The following is a 15000-nucleotide window of genomic DNA, read 5'->3' as shown; positions in this document are numbered from 1 at the left end:
ATATGTAACACTGGATAGAGAAGGAAGTGTTCTGTGACTATAAGTGAAGCCATAAGTGCCAAAAAAAAAGTGTCTCTTTACTTGTGCAGTGCTTTACTTGAGGATTCCCTTACTTACGAATGGATATTTTCGTCATGTGGATTCTATAGCTTCGTACAACATTATTCGGTTGTTTATTGGTAAGTGCCTCTTTTTCACTTGTATATTATTCTATCTTTTTTTCTCTTCCTCTTGTTATTTTCAAATTCTTATAGTTTATATATAATAGATTTTTATTTTAATGTTATTATTTTTCTTAAACTTCTCTTCTAGTTTTTCCTTATTTCCTCTTCTCAATGGGATAATTTCCCTGTTGGAGCCCTTGGGCTTATAGCATCCTGCTTTTCCAACTAGGCTTGTAGCTTAGCAAATAACAGTTAATGATGTGATGTCACTTGTGTCTCGTGTATTTTCATCTTTGATTCATCTTCTTTCGTCTTATATCTATTGCAAAATTTATCTATTCAAATATCGATTGAATTATTTTTTTATATCAATAGTATTTTCCTGTTTTGAGAAAACTAGTGCCAAATATATTAACTTTTTCCGTATTAACAATTTTCAAATTCATTTTAAAAAATTCAATAATCATTAATAAATCATCTGCCTTATTCGAATATCGTTTAAATTATTTTCTGTATCGATAGTATTTTCCTATTTTGAGAAAACTAGTGCCAAATATATTAACTTTTTCCGTATTAACAATTTTCAAATTCGTTAAAAAAATCCAAAAATCAATAATGAAATATCTGGTTTTTTTAATATATAGCGCAGAAAATTTCATTCAGAAATAATTTGTTTATATTTTTCCTTTCGTCATGTTTATTACACTTTAGTTTAGTGGCATTATGTTATAATTTTTCTATTATCGCTTTTGGGTACATAGTGAAATTGTTTTTTTGTTGCAAATACATATACACTTTACTGTATATATACGCACATACTCAATTCATATGTCTTGCATATAGCGTTTGAATTTTAATGATTTTCGAAAAAAGTTGACATTTATTGGAGTGTAAACTAATATATATATATATATATATATATATATATATATATATATATATATATATATATATATATATATATATATATATATGTGTGTGTATATATATATATGTGTGTGTGTATATATATATATATATATATATATATATATATATATATATATATATATATATATATATATATACATATATACACACACACACACGCGCATGTGTCAGCAATCTTCAGGTGTTAGCAACTACACATCCAAACTTATGGGGAACGTTACACATATGCAATTTAAGGTTAAACACCTAATTTATAAACTTTACGTTCAATACCTTCATCTTCATTCCTCTCCCGAGTTTAAAATCTTTTCCTTCTCCTCAACTACCTCCTCAATTCCTCCACCTTGCGCGCACTCACTCTACCCACCTCCCCTCCCCCCTTTTTGACCTCTGCATGACCTGCCTCGCGTCGTTCACACTACGCGCCCACTGTCAAGAGACCTTGTGTAATGGGTACTAAGGGCATATCTTGATATGCCCAGTGATTGCGCAAGGTAGAGTGCTAGTTATGCAGGAAGTTCAAAATTCGATTTTTTAGCTGGAGTGACCCCGTGCATATGAGAAGCTAGATAGTTCTCTATTAGAGGTAGATTTTCATGGTGATAGTGCAGTTGTTATTATCTGCCTGAAAAGTGTTATTGTTGTTATTATCTGCCTAGATAGTGTTATTGTTGTTATTATTTGTTATTTTAGGATATGACGCTAGATAGTGTTATTATTTGTTATTTTAGGATATGACGCTGGAGGTGGATTTTCATGATGAGGATAGTGCAGTTATTATTATCTGCCTAGATGGTGTTATTGTTGTTATTATTTGTTTAGGATATGCCTCTGTAAAGGGTAATTTACCCGCCTAGAGAATGCTCGTTTCTGTACAATAGATAGCTATCCATAAGAGTTAAGTTTCGTGATGAGACGTTGTCGTTGTTCTTGTTATTTGTTATTTTAGGATGTGCTTATGTAAAAGGTTATTTCACCCAGCTATAAAATGTCCTTCTCTCTCGTGGAAATCCTTAACACGTGGTAGGAGCTCGCTCGCCTGGCCACAAGTTCACATCCAGAAAGTTCATGTTACGTAACTGACCCTTGCCAGGTGTGGTTACATCAAATCTAGTATTTTAAAACAATTTTTTTTTATTGTACGAAAGAGTCTCTTATACTGTCGACTTCATTTGCAAGTAATAGTTTTAAAAATCTCTTTTCTTTGATTGTACGAAAGAGTCTCTTATACTGTCGACTTCATTTGCAAGTAATAGTTTTAAAAATCTCTTTTCTTTGATTGTACGAAAGAGTCTCTTATATCGTCGACTTCATTTGCTATAATAATTTTTAATCCTGCCTTTTTACTTTGATTGTAAAAAAGAGTCTTATATCGTCGAAATCATTTGCTTTAATAATGTTTCTCCTGTTTATTTTTTTTATTGTACAAAAGAGTCTCTTCTGCCATCGACTTCATTTGCAATTAATATTTATTTTTAAATCTTTTCTTTGATTGTACAAAAGTCTCTTTTGCCATCGACTTCATTTTCAAGTAATATTTCAAATAATCTCTTCTTTGATTGTGAAAAAGAATCTCTTCTGCCATCGACTTCCTTTGCAAGTAATATTTCAAATAATCTCTTTTCTTTGATTGTACAAAAGAGTCTCTTATACCGTCAACTTCATTTGCTTTAATAATGTTTCTCCTGTGAACTTCATGACAAGATTTTTCAAACCTGATATACTGGTGTAGCCAGTCTCTTGCTTGACCCCAGGATGCCATCAGAGCTAGAAGTCAGCTCAGGAATGGATTCTAAAACAAAAATATGTTGGATTGTTTCCTTAAATGGATATTTTACGATGAGGATTGTGTCACTGCTGGGGCTAACCTTGAAATTTCTGGATTTTTTTTTATTTTTGTGTGGGTAGCTTTTTTTAATTATCACTGACGTCAAAAATTTGATTTAGTGTTTTTTTATTATTTTTGTCCTGGTTATTTATGTGAGTAAAGTTGCATATATACTTTATTTTTTTACGTTTTAAAGCCGATTACAAATGTGTTCACAAAAACACAAGTCGTTTTAAATAATGTTTTATTTGTACTTTTTGCATCTGATTAATATTTTTTTTTACAAATAAACAAGTTTTAAAGCAATAATTTTTAGATCCAATTACAATTTTTTTTTTTAATTAACAACTTCAAAACAATCGATTTAAGACGATCCATTTGTCTCGACTTTAATTCCTCACCAATTCCTCAGTTTTGTCTCTCATTCTCATCCTTCGCCACATACATCTTCCTGCCTGACCTCTGCTGAAGGTCACAACAGGGTGTTGCCACGTCCCAGAGAATATCGCTCTATTCCCACAGGTTATAGTTCAGTTTACCCGATGTTTCCATTAAGGAACGCGAATCATTGTGGTTGAAAAATCGAATCGCAATGGTAGGATCTGTACGTAATTCGATGGATTACATTTGGGGTTGGAGAATATTTGTTACTATCCTATCATACTTTTTTATTAATCTCTTAGTCTTTCGTTTATTTTGGTTCTGAATTTTGACTTTTTATTTATTATTCTCTTTCTCTTCCATTATTTTGTCTTTCTTTGTATTAAAAGATATGTATAATTGATAGAAATATTCTTTCAATCCACATGTTTTTTTATACTTGCTCCCTTTACTTCTATATTATATAAATAAGATATCAATTTACTTCTATAATTTATATTTTATAAATATTCACTTTACGTATATAATATTATAGGCCATATATATGTATAACTGATAGAAATGTTCTTTCAATCCATACCCCTCTTTTTTAATACTTTCTCCCATTACGTCTATATTATATGAATAAAATATCAATTTACTTTTATAGTATTTTATAGATATTCAATATATTTTGTGAGTACTTGTTCTCCTTACTTCTATATTGTATAAATAAAATATCAATTTACTTTTATATTTTATAAATATTAAAAAACAAAATATTTGTGAGTACTTGCTCCTCTTACATCTATATTATATAAATGAAATACCGTTTGACTTTTAAAATGTTCTATAAATATTCACTTTACATATATAAGATTAAAAGCTATATATAGAAAACATAAAAATTTACAATGAATTGTAGGCAAATGCTTTTCATTACAAAAAAAATATTTCAAAGTTAATTCCTTTTCAACTGACCTTACTTTTATAGTATCATAAAAATATTCACTTTACACATATAAGATTATAGACTATATATAGAAAATATATGAAAGTTCACAATGAATTGTAAACAAATGCTTTTCATTACAAAAAAATATTAAAAGTTAATTCCTTTTCAACTGACCTTACTTTTATAGTATCATAAAAATATTCACTTTACACATATAAGATTATAGACTATATATAGAAAATATATGAAAGTTCACAATGAATTGTAGACAAATGCTTTTCATTACAAAAAAAATATTTCAAAGTTAATTCCTTTTCAACTATCAGCTATTTGTGGTACAGCCCAAAACAAAGGAGACATCCCGTTACCGCTTTGTCTAGAGCACCTGCAAACGACCTCTCCCTTTTTTTCCAACTGTCCGAACCCGTAGAATTCCTCTTTTGCTCGGGCGTCTCCGAAGCCGCGTCCCGACAGTTCGGACGATTTCTGTCTTCGATGGGAAGTTTAATTGGATAGCCGATCGTGAACGAATTCAAACTGCGATTTTAATTAGAAATTTCTGTTTTATATCTTTAGCAAATTGGGATTTATTTACGTGTGAATAATTGTATTTCGGGTTCGTGGTTATTAAATTGAATTTAAAGTAATTGCGTAAATTGATTATTATTTTTATTATTATTACTATTATTATTATTATTTAAATTGGGAAAATAACATTTTGCCTATAATATTCATACTAATTTAGCCTATTTGTATCGTATAATTCTATTCCACTGCATCGTGTACCTTGATAAGTATTAATATCATATTTATAAGTCCGTGTTTTAAAGTTAATATTGATAAATATTAAAATCATATTTATAAGTCCATGTTTCAAAGTTGATAAATATGGATAAATATTAAAATCATATTCATAAGTCCATGTTCAAAGTTGATAAATATTGATAAATATTAAAATCATATTTATAAGTCCATGTTTCAAAGTTAATAAATATTGATAAATATTAAAATCATATTTATAAGTCCATGTTCCAAAGTTATAATTGAAGAATGTCTTATAATGTTGAATTATAGAGATAGAATTATAAAGAGAAGTCTTGTACATATGCTTATCCCTGTTGACAAAAACGAGCACCTTCTTTAAAACAATATTAATATACAACTTAAGGGTTTTTATTTCTTATGCCTGTATAGTTAGGATTCAATATAGATGTTTCTCTTATTAATTTCTATGTAATTTGACCCTAATGCTATTCTCACGATGTTAAAGAGATATATAACTCAAGAAGGTATATGTGGCATTATACTTTTTATGTTTCATGTTGAACAGGCTTACATAAGTCCTTTTATAGTTTATATATCAAATATCTGTTTTAATGGTGATAATGTTTTTATAATATTTTGTTTTAATTTTTCATCACTTCTTATATCGTTTATTTATTTCCTTATTTCCTTTCCTCACCGGGCTAGTTTTCCCTGTTGGAGCCCTAGGGCTTATAGCATCTTGCTTTTCCAAGTAGGGTTGTAGCTTAGCTAGTAATAATGATAATAATGTATAGTTTATTACCTTTCCTCACCGGGCTATTTTTCCCTATTGGAGCCCTTGGGCTAATAACATCTTGCTTTTCCAACTAGGGTTGTAGCTTAGCTAGTAATAATGATAATAATAATAACAGTAATAAGAATAATCTTTTGTATTTCCCATGATATTTTCTACCCAGCTTCAAGTCCCAAGTTCATGAATCTGCCATAAGCCCAAGGGCTCCAACAGGGAAAAATAGCCCAGTGAGGAAAGGAAATAAGGAAATAAATAGACGATATAAGAAGTAATGAATATTAAAATAAAATATTTTGAAAATATTAACAACATTAAAACAGATATTTGGATTTATAAACTATAAAAGGACTTATGCAAGCCTGTTCAACATGAAAACATTTGCTGCGAGTTTGAACTTTTTGAAGTTCTACTGATTCAACTGCTCATCATTTCAAAGAGATTGAGCCGCCTTTTCTCTTCATCCCAAGTTCATCCTCTACCCATAGTAACCCCCCCCCCCCCGTCTCTCCCCCCTCTCCTCTCCTCCACTTCCCCCCTGCCCTTTCCTTTCGATCAGTTTTTGTCCGCAGTTCATTGACCTGAGGTCAGGTTGAGACTTCGGGTGCTCCGCTCTGTACGGTTCATTTTACGGTAAACGCCTCTTAAGAGAGATGTGGTCAGATTCTCTTTCATTCTCATCCTTTTTCTCTCTTTTTTTCACTATTCTCTTGTCTCAGTCAATTTTTTTCTTATATTAAAATTTTACTATTCTCTTATCTCATGTAACGTTTTTGTTTTATATTTTACTATTCTCTTGTCTCATTCAACTTTCTTGTTTTAAATTTTACTATTTTATTGTCCAATTCTGTTTTCTTGTTTTGAATTTTACTATTCTCTTGTCTCATTCAACTTTCTTGTTTTAAATTTTACTATTTTATTGTCCAATTCTGTTTTCTTGTTTTGAATTTTACTATTCTCTTGTCTCATTCAACTTTCTTGTTTTAAATTTTACTATTCTTTTGTCTCATTCAACTTTCTTGTTTTAAATTTTACTATTTTATTGTCCAATTCTGTTTTCTTGTTTTGAATTTTACTATTCTCTTGTCTCATTCAACTTTCTTGTTTTAAATTTTACTATTCTTTTGTCTCATTCAACTTTCTTGTTTTGAATTTTACTATTTTATTGTCCAATTCTGTTTTCTTGTTTTGAATTTTACTATTCTCTTGTCTCATTCAACTTTCTTGTTTTAAATTTTACTATTCTTTTGTCTCATTCAACTTTCTTGTTTTGAATTTTACTATTCTTTTGTCTCATTCTACTTTCTTATTCTAGATACATTCTCCTCTACACTTTCAGATATATTCATATTTCTCCTTTTTATTTTTGCATCTCTGTTTACATCATTGTTTCATCTTGATATTCTTAATTAGGTAATAAAGGGTTTATTAATAGCGCGCGATAAAGTATCGTTAAAATTACCCATTGTTAAGAAAATCATCATCATGTTATTTACAAAAACTAACCTCAACTATTCTTTTTTAAATTGTCGATTCCTTCGTTTCATATACTTTATTATTATCAGTTATTATAACATATAAAAAATTCAAATGTATTCATTCCAGTGTTTTATTTATTTCATCATTATCAGTTATTAAAACATTATAAAATATAAAACTATTCAGAATAACTAATTAACTCCTCGTTTGCTCTAATTCATTTATATTTATTCCTCCCATTCTGTAATTATGAATAATTCATATCCCCTTTAGTAATACATCTGGGAATCCTCGTGGTTAATCACCTTGAAACCATCTTGTGGTATCCTACTCCTCTTCCATATCCTCCTCCTCCTCCTCCTCCTCCTCCTCCAAGAGTCGTGACTAGAAGAACAGCCCATTAAGTGGTTGGTATGGGCATAAGATTTTTTTTTTTTCCTTTCTTCTCTTCTTTTCTCACCTTTCCGAAGGGGAGTTTGACCCCCCCCCCCCAGAAAGGGGGGGGGAAGAGAAGGAAAGGGGGGTGAAGGATTGAAGGCGTCAGCTAGATCTTGAAATAAGAAGAAGGAGAAGAAGGTTTAAAACGTCAGTTACAGGTTCGACCCCTCAAAGTTCAACCACCTGTCCCCTTCTTTTGAGGTAAGCCTTGCCCACGACTTTAGCAGCGATTTAGTTGGTTCCGCCCACACACATACACACACACACACACACACACATATATATACATATATATATATATATATATATATATATATATATATATATATATATATATGTATATATATGCACCTACAGTTACCAGTTAAGGGAGAACTGTCGTAACTCGTAAATGCTCTAATTCATAACTACAAGTTTTCCAGAGTAAGTTTGCACTTACAGTTACCAGTTAAAGGAGAACTGTCGTAACTCGTAAATGCTGTAATCCAAAATTATGAGTTTTCCATTGTCTCTGGATCCCAGTTACAAGTTTACAAGTTTTCCAGCGTCTCTGGATTCCAGTTACAAGTTGTTCACCGTCTCTGGATCCCAATACAAGTTTTCCAGCGTCTCCGGATCCCAGTTACAAGTGTTCCATCGTCTCTGGATCCCAGTTACAAGTTTTCCAACGTCTCTGGATCCCAATTATAAGTTTTCCAGCGTCACTGGATTCCAGTTATAAGTTTTCCAACGTTTCTGGATCCCAATTATAAGTTTTCCAGCGTCTCTGGATCCCAGTTACAGGTTTTCCAGCGTCTCTGGATCCCAGTTACAAGTTTTCCAGCGTCCATGGATCCCAATTACAAGTTTTCCAGCGTCTCTGGATCCCAATTACAAGTTTTCCAGCGTCTCTTGGTCCCAATTATAAGTTTTCCAGCGTCTCTGGATCCAAATTAAAAGTTTTCCAGCGTCTCTGGATCCCAATTACAAGTTTTCCAGCGTCTCTGGATTCCAGTCACTATACTGGAACCCATCTAAAGAAAACATCCAGTCTCTGCAATTAATCCACATCTTTAGCAGTCGACCTCCGACTCTCCGCCGCCGGTCTGTAAGAGGGTTAAATGGGTATGGGTAGAGAGGAGGGTAGATGGAGATAAATGGGCCTAAAAAAAGAGGCGCTGGAAAGAAACTGGAGGGAGGGAGGGGACGGTAGGGGGCTTGGAGTGATACCGAGGAAGGGAAGTCGCCTTAGGCCATGTTTACGGTACATGGCTCGACCTCCAGGCTATGAGATACCGTTATGTGTGTGTGTGTGTGTGTTTGATTGCTTTCCCGTAAGCCTATCAGAAATTGGTTTCTCCATAGTAACGCCTGAATGCATTTCGTGTGAGTTTTTGGTTTCTTTGTATAGAAATGGAAGATTTAGATAAACTGAATTGTATTAATCCTCTTTATTTGCATATCGTCATTGAACAACAAGTAGAGATTAATATTCATAATTCCATGACCTTCATCATTATAGTAAGCTTATCATTAATTTAACAGATGGTCACATTAAATTGCAAATCAGGTTCTATAACTGAACTGGAATCTTACGAGTTTTCTAGGCCAAACAGTTATTCTATTCAAGTTATTTTTCCTAAAATACAAATTTTTACAATGTGCTTAAATGATATATATATATATATATATATATATATATATATATATATATATATATATATATATATACAGTATATATATATATATATATATATATATATATATATATATATATATATATATATATATATATATATATATAGTCGGTGCATATGTACTATAAAGACTCATAGTTATTTCAACATACCTTGTACAGTTGGCTTCCTTAGTTCCGGTACATTTCAGGGGGAGCTAAGGAGACGTTAGTGTACGGCAATTAGTACCTTGCAAATAAGAGTAGATAATTTAATTTTCCTGCCATTGACGAAGCAGTCCTTAACGTCCAGTTAACTTATTATTGAGGATACATTGTGTGTGTGGACTTATGTATCCAGGGCACATGCGAAGAAGAAGAAGAAAGAGAAAGAAAAGGGTGTTCTGGGTGGTACCTGAAAGGATTTCTTGTGGCTACGAGTTCAGGCTCATTGGTTTCTGCTCTCGTACCTAAATATCCTTTTCCTTCGAAGAGAAGCCTTAACGAGAGAGAGAGAGAGAGAGAGAGAGAGAGAGAGAGAGAGAGAGAGAGAGAGAGAGAGAGAGAGTCTTTCTCTTTATCTATCTATCTCTCTCTCAATTGGATCTTCTCATAACCGGTGTTCCATCAATACCCCTTTCAGCAAACCTAAGCATTTCCATCACGTCTTACTTAAGGAACAAGACGTAGCAACTTGGAGAGAGAGAGAGAGAGAGAGAGAGAGAGAGAGAGAGAGAGAGAGAGAGAGAGAGAGAGAGAGAGAGAGAGAGAGAGAGCAGGTTCTCGTCGGCCAACCTCGTGATCAGTGACGCATTATCATTTCCCTTGGCCCTCACCTTAATCTCTCTCTCTCTCTCTCTCTCTCTCTCTCTCTCTCTCTCTCTCTCTCTCTCTCTCTCATGCCCCTTCAACACCTGTCACGCGGGAAGAGAAGAGCAAGTGATTTCCTGATGGAGAGTAAGGTGATAAAGAGAGAGAGAGAGACAGAGAGAGAGAGAGAGAGAGAGAGAGAGAGAGAGAGAGAGAGAGAGAGAGAGATCTTAACCTGCTCATGACATAGGCTGATTACCATAGAGAGGAAATGTCTAAGAGAGATGGTGATCGAGATGAAGCTATGGAAAAGATGGGGGTTGGGGTACCCCATTAATCCCGTTACGTAGGTCGGTTGGGTTGAGCCTCCCCCCCCCCTCCCCCTCCCCCAATCCTCATGGGGACCCCAGCTGTCCGCCCCATCGGAGATACTTTGCCGCAAAGCTTGGCAAACCCGTCACGGGCTCTTGACATTGCTTGTTCTTCATTACTCATGTCGTCATTGCAAGTTGCTTGGTATAATGATACAATCATGCATTTTATGACGTCATCAGCAGTGAAATGACGTCACGTTTTTTATACATCTATACATATAAAAAAGAGATTAGTTCACCAAACTTTCAACTGGTCTCCAAAATACACTAGAAGAGTTGGAAAACCCAGGCCTACATGGCTGAGGACTGTGAAGAGTGAAGCATATGATGAATGGAGAATTATTAATTTAAAAGCTCAAGTTAGAGACGGCTGGAGAAATCTAACAGAGGCTCTTTGCGTCAGGAGGCGTAGGAGATGATCAGCGAAGCTCTACTAATCAGGGCAATCATACTTTTCTTGGCACCACCAACCTTCCAAGTGGGACTTGGTTCTTTATGTAAATAATTAGAATCTTACACATTCCAGACTCCATGAATGCTTCACATCTAAGTCTTTAAAAAAAAACGTAAATTCTCTCGTACTACCGTTATGAATTGGGGTTTATAGGCCTACTACGAAAGGCTTAATAGGCCCCTTTTTTCATCGGTAGGCTTAAGATCCATAGGCTTTTTTGTCGCTGTTTTGATTGTAGGTTTTCTATCTTCATTATCTATTTTTTTTTAGGCTAATAATAGTTTTGTTTATTTTTAGCTTCCCTTTTTTTTTACTTGTTTATCTAAACTTTTAGTTTGTCTTCCTTGTGTAAGGAAATATGTTTATCTGTTTTTGTATATATCTTGATGTATAAATGTGTATATGTATGTGTGTGTATATATATATATATATATATATATATATATATATATATATATATATATATATATATATATATATATATATATATATACAGTATATATATATATATATATATATATATATATATATATATATATATATATATACATATATATATACTGATTTTAAAAATAGGAAAATTCTTTTATATAAAGTGTTGATGTATAAATTTATATTTCTGCACAGCGTTTGATATCATATAATCATGAAGACCTCAAATGCACTCAATTTCGTGATTTGAAACAAGGAAAATTATATTATTCCAAAATAACAGAATTTTTTAAGACTTTAACAGTATACTCATCTATTCAAAACTTTGAAAAAGGAAATCAAATAACAGAATTTTGAAAATCTTCAACAAAATTAAAAAAACTCAAAACTCAAATGTTGATATTTTTCAAAAAAAGGAAATCAAATAACAGAATTTTGGAAATCTTCAACAAAATTAAAAAAAACTCAAAACTCAAATATTGATAGATTTCGGAAAAAAAAGGTAATTAAATAACAGAATTTTGGAAATTTCAACAAAATTCCAAAAACTCAAAGACTTGGAAAAAAAGGCTTAAACTCTATTGTACACTCACATACCAGTAAATTCCACCCTCCCCCCTTTATTATTATTCTCTCCTCTTTCTCCCCCCCTCCCCAAACCAATTCTACCTCCAACTTTATCCGTCACCTGCAGTCCGAGAGATTTGAGTACCTTTGCCAGCGCGCTCTTCTCCCTGTTCCGTTTTCTGTGTCCAGAAAAGTAAGCCGAAAGGTGAATGACCGGCAGAGGAGTTTTGGAGTCTCTTCGATTGTGTTCCGTGATGCTCTGGGGTTGTTGTTGTTGTTGTTGTTGTTGTTGTTGTTGTTATTATTATTATTATTATCATTTTTATTATTGAAGTTGCCTTGTCTAAGTTTTAGGATTATTATCAACACTGGATATTATTATTATTATTGTTATTATTATATTATTATTATTATTATTAATATTATTATTGTCACTACTACTACTGTTACTACCACTACTACTATTTCTACCACTACTACTACTATGTTCAGCATTTGTTGTGAACATAACTGTCATTAAAATGTATACCTCAAATATATTTTATACTACTACTACTACTACTACTACTACTACTACTACTACTACTACTACTACTACTACATTCATTAATTGCTATGGAAATAACTGTCTCATTAAATTATATATACCACAAATACATACCTCCACATGATATTTCACCATGAAACATTCCTTCCAATAACTTTACAATTAATCAAGCTAATATCAAACAAACTCTTAACTTTGCAACTTGAATCATTCGCCACCCCCGTCGGCCTCTCCTTTTGACCTTCAGTTCTCGTCTTGTGTTGTTATGCGAAGAGATGCTCAAGCCTTGACTTCCTCTTGTAATCCCAAACAGCCGAATATCTGGTGGTCGGCGTGGCCGAAGACTTGGAGATTACAACGCTTCCGCAATAAGTTATCCAAAGTGCTCTCTGAGTGTTTTGTTGAGGTCGTTCGTTTCGTTTATTTTGTAAAACTGTTTTCTCTCTCTCTCTCTCTCTCTCTCTCTCTCTCTCTCCTCTCTCTCTCTCTCTCTCTCCTCTCTCTCTCTCTCTCTCTCTCTCTCTCTCTCTCTATATATATATATATATATATATATATATATATATTATATATATATATATATATACGTGTGTGTGTGTGTGTGTTTGTGTGTGTGTAATTTTGTTTTATATGATTTTAAAATTGCCTTTAATCGAAGGTAAATATGTGTTGATTATTAAGGTTATATATATATATATATATATATATATATATATATATATATATATATATATATATATATATCAATATCTTTTATATGATTCTCATTTGCCTTGAAGGTAAATATATATCTTGATATAGATCAAATTATCAATACACCCCCTCTATCTATCTCTCTACCTTACAAATTCACCTAAACACCTCTCAAACCAATCTATAAATAGATCTCAAACTACGCCAAAGGTTTCACAACAGCTCAGAACTGTGAACGCAATGACGGTGTGCTGGAAAAGTACTACCGCCTCGCCTGCTGGGAGCTCGGGTCCCATATAGGTCAATGACCCTACACCAGCTGGTCTTGCTCTGCACTCTCAAGATGACTGAGGTCAATTATGATTATCTTTTAGCTTAAATAAAGAATTTTTTTATCTTAGATGAGTTAAAACTTCAAGAAACTAGAGTATGAAGCCTCGCTTTTCCACTGTTTTCTTGATTTTTTATTTGGGCCTGCTAGAAAAAGGGTGTTAGGTTGAATGTACTTTTGCTTATTTGTTCTGCTAATGATCTCTCATATATAATAAAGAGAACGTGTCTGATGGCTCTATATATATATATATATATATATATATATATATATATATATATATATATATATATATATATATATATATATATATATATATATATATATATATATATATACTGTATATATATACAGTGTATATATATGTGTGTATATATATATATATATATATATATATATATATATATATATATATATATATATATATATATATATATATATAGTATATATATATATATATACACACACACACATTTCGGTTACACTCAGCTCTCCTCATCCCTCAGGTATGGAGACGAGGGAGTAGCCATACCCTGGCGAGAGGCGGATGCATGTGCTTATAAGCACATCATGTGAAAATTTAGCCACCATTTATTCACGGGTCGCGTACACTAGTATCTTAATAAAACCACATTGAGCAAATTCCTAGATGTTTGGAGTGTCCATCTCACGCAACGGAGAGCCGATGTAAGGATTGTATACGTGTAGTTAGCGTCGTTTTCCAACGTGGAGAAATTACTACGTTTGCGAGAATTAACGGTAATTTTTTCCGCCACTTGTCGTCGTTAGAGAGAGAGAGAGAGGAGAGAGAGGAGAGAGAGGAGAGAGAGAGAGAGAGAGAGAGAGAGAGAGAGATTCCACGCTGAGCAGTCATGTTTTGATGGGGGGCGTTCCATAAGTCATGAAGCGATTTGACGGATATTATAACATCGTCTCGGGAAATTTCTTCTTTAGATAATACTTATGATAATAGTTATAATCAAAACAGTGAGTAATTAGCTCTTTAATTTAATCTCATCGTAAAATATGATTATATATCATCGTCTCTTGAAATTTATTAATTATATAATACTAATGATAATAGTTACAATTAAATCGATGGATGATTAGTGTTTTAATATTTCAATCTCAGCTTATAAACCGACACTTTCGTAAAAATGAGTATATCTATTTTTTAACAGCAGAGAACAAATATGCGTAGCTTGAAGTCTCAAACGACAATCGTAACAAGACTTGGCGTATATTATAACATTTCTTAAAATATGTTTATTATGTAATACTGATAATATTTTTATGTTGAACAGGCTGACGTAAGTCATTTTTATAGTGTATATATAAAAGATGTATTTTAATGTTGTTATTGTTCTTAAAATATTTCATTTTAACTGTTCATTACTTCAATTTTGATTTATTTCCTTTTCGTCACTGG

The 15000-nt window shown here is 32.4% G+C and overlaps 1 protein-coding gene across 5 annotated transcripts in view; it reads left to right on the top strand.

Annotated features, from left to right (window-relative positions):
- Blimp-1 (PR domain zinc finger protein 1) overlaps window positions 1–15000 on the top strand; it is a 40397-nt gene that overhangs the window by 197 nt on the left and 25200 nt on the right. For all 5 annotated transcript variants that reach the window (XM_068361401.1, XM_068361399.1, XM_068361400.1 and 2 more), the window contains exon 1: window positions 1–179. This exon is cut by the window's left edge and continues 197 nt beyond it. The gene's annotated coding sequence lies outside the window, so the exon portion shown is untranslated. The remainder of the gene's footprint in view (window positions 180–15000) is intronic.

Source organism: Palaemon carinicauda, chromosome 37 (assembly GCF_036898095.1).
Source record: "Palaemon carinicauda isolate YSFRI2023 chromosome 37, ASM3689809v2, whole genome shotgun sequence".
NCBI lineage: Eukaryota > Metazoa > Arthropoda > Malacostraca > Decapoda > Palaemonidae > Palaemon > Palaemon carinicauda.
The sequence above is the reverse complement of the archived record's forward strand: the minus strand, read 5'-3'. Positions and strand labels throughout refer to the sequence as shown.